Source organism: Erigeron canadensis, chromosome 2, assembly GCF_010389155.1.
Source record: "Erigeron canadensis isolate Cc75 chromosome 2, C_canadensis_v1, whole genome shotgun sequence".
Lineage (NCBI taxonomy): Eukaryota > Viridiplantae > Streptophyta > Magnoliopsida > Asterales > Asteraceae > Erigeron > Erigeron canadensis.
Window position 1 is genome coordinate 35,612,902 of NC_057762.1, and position 11,040 is coordinate 35,623,941.

Below are 11,040 nucleotides of genomic sequence, written 5' to 3' on the forward strand. Positions count from 1 at the left end.
CTATTTTTGCTTTTGACTTTTAGGGAAAGGGGGCTAGAACATTGAACAATGGCGTAGAATTCGGAGTTAACACCTGATTTTTACTCAAATCAAGTAAATATAATAGTTGTATAGATGATCTTTATATTAACTTTCACAACTCATAATAGATGACTCATCACGTTTACATCACAAACATGTCATTATATTACATTTGTTAACATTACCAACTAAGACTAATTATGAGGTTAAGACAAAAACTTGGAAAGAATTTACCTACTTTTACAATGTAACTATGCTCATAGTTTTGACTCGTATTTAACTCAATTTGAAAATATGATTTTTTAACTCGTGATTCGACTTGTAAGAGTCAGGACATTTTTAAATACTACTTGTACATAATATAGTACAATTAATATATATGTGACGTTTTTATAAAGAAAATATAAGTTCATTATCTTACTAAATTTACTAAAATGTTACATTTTCAGTAGTTTTGAGTCATAAATTTACAATTTATCTTCAAATTCGCAATAAATTGATCAACACTACTTAGATAATACACAAAATAATATAACAATATAAATAACTAATATTATAAATAACCAAAGTATCAAACTACGATAATTACATATTTGTGACTCGGTCTACGTTTACACATCGACTTGTAAGAGTCTTGACAAAAACGAGCACCCAAAGAGTTGACTCGTTTTTTATGTAAATCAACTCGACTCGTAAAAGTTTAATAACTATGACTATGTTAATAGTGGAAAAATAATGTTGACAATTAATTTTGGAACAAATTAAGTACAGATGATATATGGAGTCGTGATGTAATATTAAGACTTTTCTTCAACATGATCCATACTTATCTTGTAACCATGAAAGATGAAAATGTGGTTTAATGAGATGTGTATCCACATCGTATTATATGGTTTGTCATATATTGATAGAGATGGTATTTTAAGGAGGGAAGAAAAAAAGGTTTTTTTTTTTTAGCTTGTTGTTTTGAACCTTTTTTTTTTTTACTTTTTTCAGTCTCTTTTTAATTAACTAATTCCGTATAAAAAATTTTAAAAATTTATAAATATATTTTTTTTTTTCAAAAAAGTAAGCTATAAACGAAGTCTCTCAGTCTATGGCGGGGCCATGATGGCTATCACCCTCTATGACCTATCACCGATCACCCCCTATAAGCGAAGTAGATTACCCCATCATCGATCACCCCCTATGACCTATCACTTCCACCAACTACCCTTATTAATATCCTTGAGGGAGGCTCGTACCGTACCCTTACATATATAACTCACTGATTCGTGTTAAAATTTTTTTAATTTAATTTTTTAAAATTTTTTTAGTAATTGAGTTAATTAAAGAATGAATAAAAAAAAAAGTGAAAAAATGAAAAACAAAAAAACAAGCTAAAAAAACGGACATTCTCTCCCTTCTCTCTGTATTTTGAAAATCATTTTTTTTCAAAAAACATAAGAACTTTCGAATTATGTATTGGATTACATGTTCTTTTTGTTCATTCATATGAGAAATGATATAAAAAAGTATGTTGTATAATAAACTTTTTTAAAAAGCCTTCAAAATAACCTTTTGTGAACTTGTGAATGAATATGTTCACGTTTTCGTTCACATGTGATCAAACGGATATATATAAGGTTTTGTTGAAAAAAAACTTTCGTCTGCAACGTATATTTTTATAACGTATCACATGTGAGGGTTAACGTGAGAACCACAAATATGGAGAGAACCGTGAGAACCACTAGTTTCCCTCCCCTTTTCTTCTTTTTTGTATAGTTTTTAATTTTTTTAATTTTAATTTTTCATTTTTTGAAACTTTTTTTGTTTTTTATTTCTTTTAACAAAAACCCATTAAAAAAAAAATTTTTATAAAAAAATCATACAGGTTACGTATTAAGAAAACGTATGGATACGGTACAGGCGTTGCCTTACATTCGTTCTAAAGGGGTTGTCACCGGACGCATATGGGAATATTCAATAGATGCTGACGGTTGTTACGGTACGGGCGTAGCTCTTAATTCTAAGGGCAAAAACCCTTAGAGATGATTTTTTAATAGTTCTCACGGTTCTTAACATATATGTGGTTCTCACTTGATCCATTCACTGTACTATTATATATATATATATTGTACTATTTTTTAAAAATTAGTAATTAACAAATAAGATTTATGTGCTCTCCTCGATGTTTGCATACTTGACTAGCACGGTATCCGCGCAATACGATGGTTGTGATGACAATGATATAGTGGTGGGGGTGACTGTTGGTGATGGAGGCGTCGTCGAATGGTGTAGATAATTAATGTAAAGGTAGTTGATATGAATGGTTAATAAAGATATTTTAGATAAATGACTGATAAGGAGTTATAGAAGTACTGAGTGTTTAAGTTTAAACATAGAAAATTTGTCAAGATTATTCGAAACACATAGATCATTAATTAGTAGATATATTTTTATTTTTAATTTTTAATACGTGTAATAGACAAAATATACACATCATGCTTTTGTGCGATCTTTTCCATTCTAGGAACGCTATACGCTTGTGGCTTTTGGTATTTGTGTACTTAAATCTAAGTCAAGCCTAACATATACACTACTCGTATAGAAATATCATGCAATAATTGTAATGTATTATTTGATATTTATAGTATAATTGTATAATAATACTATACAGTGTTATTTTCAGGCTTAGCTGAAACGTTTTGGCGTTTTTTGACTGTTCAAAAAACATGCCTTAGAAAATAGAAATGGGGTATGTTTGCCAAGAAGCTTTTTAGAGCTTTTAGGAGCTTCAAGCTTTTATGAAAAAGTTCATATCAAATAAAAAGTTTCGTTTGGTTAAAAGAGCTTCAAGCTTCTGAACTAATCAAAAAGCTAAAATTTCAAACGCTACTTATGCAAGCGTTTTCCAAAAGCTTGAAGCTTTTGAGATGTAAATTACATTAAAACCCATCGTCAACTTACATTAATGGTTCAGTGTTGACTATGGCAATGCTTTTGGAGTTGGCATTTGCCAGCATATATATTTTTAACATAATGTCTATGGTAATGTTTTTTGGCACTATAAACCTCTAGCTAACGCCTAGCAGGAGCATATATATATATTTTCAATAATAAAGTATTAATATCAAATTACATTTTTCTTTTACTTAATATATTATATATATATTTAGTTGAGTTTTTTATTTATATTTTATATATGTATATGAAACAAATTAAATATTTTTTTTATAGATTAAATTGAAAAAGATTTTACATATATATAATTTAATACTAACTATTATTTATGTCTATTTTAGTCATTTTACGCATTTTGTTAAAAGCTATAGCTACTCCGCCAAACACTTGTATCCGAAAAATTACAGCTACAAGCTTTCAGCTACAGCTACCAGCTAGTTTTGTCAAACATACCCATAGTCAAAAACATAAATTAATTAGATAACCTTACGTACATTGCCTCACCGCCCTCACGTAGAAAAGGAAAATCCTAACTTTATTTTAATTGAACATGTGAATCATGAAATACTTAATTAACTAGTTGAACATATGTGATCATAATTCAAGATGCTGCTTTTACCGAGCAAAATGACCCTCACAAATAATCTATTCTCGATGGCACAACAAAAACACGAATAGATAGCATGTAATTAAGAAAAGTGGACGGGACCAAATATTAAACCTTTATCATTTACAGTTTAATAGGCATATGGCTTGTTTTTGGTTATACGTGTTGCTTCCACCCCTCTATTCAGAAACTTGTGAGAATTAAACAGGTACGGAAATTTGGATAGTTCTTTTTGTATTTATCTATCCTAAGGTTATTAACACTTAAAAACAAATATTGATCCAACAAAACGCACAATTAACCCTCACAACATGCAAGAATTACTATAATTTATATGAGATTTTTGGATATATAGCTTTAACCGTGGGTTATTAGGTCTATTTTATAGAGCTAATTTCAAGCTGGTTTAAAACCTAGCACAACTTAAAAAGATTAAAACAATATAACCTAACAGATTTATAGCTTTTCTAGCTTAGTACAAAAAGCTAGATAATTATATAATTTGGATATGAAATATACCCATAATACTTATCTTATCACTTTTACACAATATGTGCATTATCTCACTATATATATCCTCTACCTCTCTTTATATCATTTATTTTTATGTTAAGGAAAATGTTAAATGTAGTCTTAAAGGTTGTATTTAATGTACATAAAAAAATTGTATTTTCTATATTAAAAGTTCACTCCCTAAATTTTATGGTAAATGTACAAACAATTTATGCACTTTAAATACAGCCCTAAGGGTTATATTTAGCAAACCCCTTATATTAATTACCTTATCCACTAGACGTTGTCACTACAACCACCAATTGCTGTCACCACCATACTGACGCCACAAATACCGTGTCATTACTCGGGTACCCTTCTAATATATAGTAAATAATATAATTGATCCACTAACCTTGACAATCAAGTAAACCAGTTTTAATTTAACTAAAGTAAGTTAACAGATATAATTATAATTACTAATAAACAAAATTGCTAATATCCTGACAAAAAGTATTTATATGATGAAACCATAATTAGTCCAAAAACACACACCGCTCTTGTTTGTTTGATAATGTTAATTGGTCAAAAAAATATCTAAACTTTTTGTAACACGTACCTTTTCATTCAATAGTTGTCTAGTTATATTTGTTTTAAACCTTTTTCAATGATTTAAAAGCAAAATTAGAAAACCTAAATGTGTATATGTCATTACTACTCGTATAGTAGTATTCATTAGAAGAAGAAATTATACTTTAATGGAAAGTCTGGTAGTAATAATAATAATAATAACAAACCTCGTAAGTAGGTTATAGAGAAAACATGAAGAAAAAAGTATATAGTCAAGTATCCGTTTAGCAAGGCACAACACCCACTATATATAAGCCTTACAAACCTCGAGCCAAGGTCACAATATCAACCATTACATTATGAAGGTATTCATGCCGGCGCGGGGTAGTTACGGATGGCGTCGTCCATCCAATTTAAAATTTTTTGTTTAATATTATTCTTTTACTTTATATGGGATATTATTGAATCTAGTTGATCATGATTGCAAAAGTGGTGTGGTTATGATGTGAAATTGATAACACATCACCTTAATGTTGTAAAGTTACCGTCATTAGAGAGGTCACAATGCCCATTCATTATCAAACCATAACTGTTTTTTTTTTTCAAACGTTCAATCAGTATGCGACATCAAAAAAACCATAACTATAATCTGTCCGTGACAATACTACCATTCAATAACGATCTTTTACAATATCCTTTACGCATAAAATTTTTTTTTTTTTGAAAAGTAAACTTCTATTCATATATGTCCCGGCAAAAACGTCGGCGACCTGTATTTACAAGTATTTACATAACATTGAAATTACACCAATCGTTCCAAGATAAATTCCTATGGTTTGTCCTATACTTAGAACCAAAGAAACCCCAAAGTCTTAATACTTTGAGTGATTTCTATGGTATTGGCTTCCTTATTTTCAAAGATCTTCGCGTTTCTGGCTTTCCAACTGCACCAACAACTAATGATGATGATACCTTTGATAGCCATGATCTTTGTCTTCCCTCTTCCACGCTGTTTATGTATCTCCAGTAAGTCTGCCAAATTGAATACAAAGAACGGAGCAGAGTTGGTCCAGCAGCTAATAAAGTGCCAAACCCGAGCAGAAACCACGCATTCACAAAAAATGTGTTGCGTGCTCTCCGACCCCTCCCCACATAGGGAACAACTAGTATCTCCATTCCAACAATCCCGAGTCTTCAATGCATCTTTAGTTGGGATTCTATCCATCACAGCTCGCCAAACAAACACGTTACACTTCTTTGGTGCCCAATTGCACTAATCCATAATATACCTATTCGAATAATCTTTCCTTTTTTCCAAGAACTTCCTTACGTCTTTAACCGAAAAGACGTTCTCTTTTCCTCCTTGCCACTCCCATTTATCTGGCCTATCCACCAATCTTACACCATTTAGTAATGCCATTAGGTCCACCCTTTCACTCTCTTCCTGGCTCGACATCGTGCTTCTCATCCAATTCCATTTATCACTGAAACAACCAGTCCCCCAATTATAACGATCTACTACCTTAATCTTTTTCTATTTTTCGAGTTTGAAAAGGGAGTGGAAATCTCTCTTTCAATGACAAGCTGGACACCCATCTATCCAGCCAAAAACTAATATCCTCCCCGTTACCAAGTTCTCCCTTCAGCAGCTCCTTTACACCTAATCCTGCCACTTTTATCGATTCTATACTCCTGACAATATTACTCTACACCCGTAGCATGTATTTGTTATTTGGGATGCAATTCCACCCTCTTTTAGTATCATGAATCGCACTAATCACTTTCCTCCACAGGCTGTTCGGCTCCGTTTTATACCTCCACATCCATTTGGCTAGAAGCGCCAAATTAGTATCCCTCAAACACTTCAACCCCAGTCCCCCCATATTGATAGGAGAAGCCACTCTTTCTCAAGTTACCCAATGTATTTTCTTTCCTGACTCACCCCCACCCCATAAAAATTTTCTTATTCTGGACTCCAACCCTTCTATAACCGATACCGGGGCTTTAAAGATGGAAAAATAATAATTAGGAAGACTCTCCATAACAGAATTTCTGAGAGTTATTCTACCTGCCATGGAAAGAGATGTCGCCTTCCATCTTGATAGTCTTGCCTCAAAAATATCGAAGAGGAAGTTCCAATTCACTATCCTGTTCATATTGGCCCCGACTCAAATGCCTAGATGCAAAAACGGCAACCTTCCTTCCATACATTTAATCTTCTGGGCCATCTCTTTGATTTCTATATCTTCGACTCCCACACCAAATAATGATGACTTTCCAAGATGGATCTTTAATCCAAAACACATATTGAACACTCTTAATATGTTTGCCACGTACCTTATATTATTCGTCGACCACTCCCCCATAATTACACAGTCGTCCGCATAGAACATATGTGAGACCACCTGGTCACTACCCGTCAATTCAATCCCTTTAAACTTTCCAGATTCTATCGCCTTTCTCAACATGACCGATAGAGCTTCCATTACAATAGTGAATAAAAACGGAGCCATCGGGTCACCCTGCCTCATACCTTTTTGACATTGGAACTCGAAGGTAGGTGACCCATTGACAATGATGGATGACCTTGCCACGGACAACAGCTCGTAAACCCATCTACACCATAAGTCCTGAAACCCCATCCCTTCTAAAATTGAAATAAGGAACTTCCAGTTGACATTATCGTACGTTTTTGCAAAGTCAATCTTGAAAGCAAATACTTCTTCTCTTTTTTCCTTTACGCATAACTAACTCATTATTATACAATATACGTTAGTCTAAGACTCATTTATTCTCTCTATAATGAGTCAATATCGGGATAGCCTTAGCGATGCTGATTCTTTTTCAAAGCAATAAAAAGCGGACCATTAGTAGATAATAAGAAGATTGTAAGTGTGCTTAATGCTCCGTATGTTTAATTAAAAAGAAAATAAAACAAATGAAAGAAGAAAGAAAACACAATAGATACTTCAGTCCCGTTTGGTTTTTGAAAATGTTTTTAAGTTTTTTTATTTATGATATTAAGGGGTTTTTATTTTTTAGAAAATAAATAAAAATGTTGAAAACTCATTTCAATTAAAAAACTAGAAAACATATTAGAGATGTGAGGGGAGAGGGAATAATGAAATGAAAAATGGAAATGGATTAAAAAAAAAGATGTTTTTATCAAGTTTTTAATAAAATAAAAATAAAAAACAATGTTTTTTGTTTTCTTGTAAAATATTCTTAGAAACTATGATTAGCACGCGTTTTTTGTTTTTCATGTTAGCTTGAAAAACAAAAATGAAAAACAATGGGTATTTTCCGTAACTAAACACCTCATGTCTTAATATGTTAATATATAATATTTGTAAAATTGTTGTGGAATAACTTAACGGGATGTGTAACCCCACCAGGAGAAAATGTGTAACCCCACCACAGAGGGTATTAGCGGCGACGTTGCCGTTAATACTGCGGGCTCCCATATCTAGTAAATCTGAACGAGAAATTAGCGGCGACGTCGCCACTAATATCTTGGTCAGATTGACTTTTACCTAGTGGTATTACCCTCGGCCTAACTTAACCAGAAATGAAATGAAAGGTGGAACATTGATGTAGTAAAAGGGATGGGGTTGCATGAATTTGGTGTCTGAGTTATCACGGACGAATTTGATTTGACTGAAGAGCCTAGTCTCCGCATTCCTACTGTTGATGGACCAGTTTTCCTTTCTCAATTTTACAGTAATTAACTCCTTTTGTCTTTTATATAACCATCTTACTTACTATTTTCTTCCCATTGTATCAGCTACTGTTTTTAACGCAACCTGTATCCCCACCATTATTTTTTGGTATCTCGATCATAACTAATATTTGCAGCGATAGTCGCTGCAAATGGTGTGGGCCCTCTATGTGTAATGGCAAATCTGGCGAAGTAATAGTGGGCCCCCTATCAGTTATCGTTGCAAATATTTGGATATGGACAAAACACCACTATTTGCAGCGATAATCGCTACAAATAGTGTGTTTAATTACCAAAAGTCTGGTCGGGATACCAGGCGCCTTTAATATCTATAGAAACTTTTTTTTAAACGGCGGGTGGAAAGGTCCTTCCATCGAGCTGAGCATTTACATCCAAACGGACAGTATGCTCAGGGTTCGAGGCACCTTATACAGCTGGTACCCCCAAAGGGAGCCCATTTTACACTAAAGAATATCTATAGAATTAATAAAGGTATTACTTGTATAAATCTACATAAATTTAGTATAGATGTGTAGATAATAATTGTATAGTGATGTGAAAAGATGTAAACAAGTCGAGCCGAATTAAGTCTGAATTCAACCGTGCTTGTGCTCAAGCTTATAAAAATTTTGGAAGCTCGAGTTTGAGCTCATCCGAACCTATTATCTAAACGATTTTTCTTTTCAAAACGGACGTAATTCTCTTCAACTAGCGGGGTATACGCCCCACGCTGCAGGGCCTTAGTTATCGTGTTGATATGGTTTCGTTATTTGTGTACACGTGTTAAATTGACAACCATTTGCTTAAACATCATTTTGTTATAGATATGTTTGCTCAAAAGTTTTTCAAATTAAATACTATATATCTATTTGAGGGTAACACCACATTAGGTTTCGTCTGCACGATTTCAATTATTGTGATTACGATTTGTTTTTTATGTAGTTACACTATATGTGTTTGTTAAGAATTTTAACATATCAAATATTAAATATAATAATATTTATGGCAATATCATAAGCACGTTTTAAAGTTTGTAGTATCAAATACATATATATATTTTGTACAAGAAAACAATAAGTCAAAAGAAAATATATATATATATATAAGGGTTGGGTATTGTAAAACAAGTATTAAAGTAAAACAAATAAGACAAGATCTTAACCCTTAGATCATGGTTAAATTGATGCACGAAGATTCACGAATCAATTGATGTACGATAATTTTTATGATGCACGATGATTATCACTGTAGAAAAACCTATTGTTTTATATGTTTTATATTAATACTTGTTTTATTTTACCTAAAACATATATATATATATATATATATAAGGGACCCTTATTTTGAGAACCTGTTTTTTTTAAAAACCGTGAAAACTCCTAAATTTTATATTGGATCACATGTTTTTTTTTGTTCGTTCACATGTGAAACGTTATAAAAATATATGTTGTAGAAGATTTTTTTTTCTCAAACCTTATATATAGTCGTTTGTCATATATAAACAGAAAATGTGAACAAATTCATTCACAAGTTCATAATAGGCTATTTTAAAAGTTTCTTCTACAACATACATTTTTACATCATTTCACATATGAATAAACAAAAAAAAAACATGTGAACAAATATATAGTTTACGAGTTTTCATGGTTCTTACCAAAAAAAAAATGGTTCTCAAAATAAGAAATCTTTCTCTCTCAATATATATATATATATACCAAAAATCAAAAACAAACAAAAACCAAAAAAAAGAAGATAAAACTATGCAAGAAACCAATAATAAAACAAAAGGACAAAAAAAAGAAGAATCAAAGCGGGCCTTTACGTAGCAACATATGGATTAAAAGGGATGCGACGTTACAAAATTCGGATGGTGTAATGTCTTACATAAATATAAAGTTTTTGTTGTAGGACTAAACTAAAAACTTTTAAAATTTTTGTAGTGAAGTATAAGACTCCTACAACTTTGTTTTATAACTAAAAATTTAAAAGTTTTGTGATAAAACTTAACATTAATATAAATTTTTTTGTTGTAGGACTAAATTAAGAACTTTTAAAACTTTGTGGTGAACTATAAAGCTCCTAAAATTTTGTTGTAGGATTAAACTAAAACCTTTGAAAGTTCTGTGATTTGAAACTTAAAACTTCTAAAACTTTACTATTTCTCTCAATTTGCTTTAATATAGTAGATAATATTGCAAAACAATTTTCCGGCCATAAGTTTTCGCAAAGCAAGTTGCGCAACACTAAGTCCAAATAAGCTGAAAAAGGCAATAGCAATGCCGGCTACAGCCAACATGTCCATGCCATGTATTAGTTGTAAATTATTTTAAAAGAAATAGTGTAATTATTTTAAGGATGGAGAGATTTATAATGTAAATTATTCTATTAAGGGTACTATTAGGTAGAGATGTTTAAAATGATGAATAAAGGAGATGGGTAGTTTAGGTACTTCAATTCCTCAATTGAGATTTTAAAAAGAGGTTGCTCTGTTATTATGTATTATATATATATATATACGGGGGATTGTTATATAAGGTTGTTAGTTTATTAGGTACTTAAGTTTAGGTGTGAAACATTCAAATATTTATTTTTTTAATCGATCCATAAAATTCAAGGGAAACCAAACATTTATTCATTAAACAAAAAATTTGAAAATTTTTATATGTAAGGGGTTTTACATCTAAGCTTA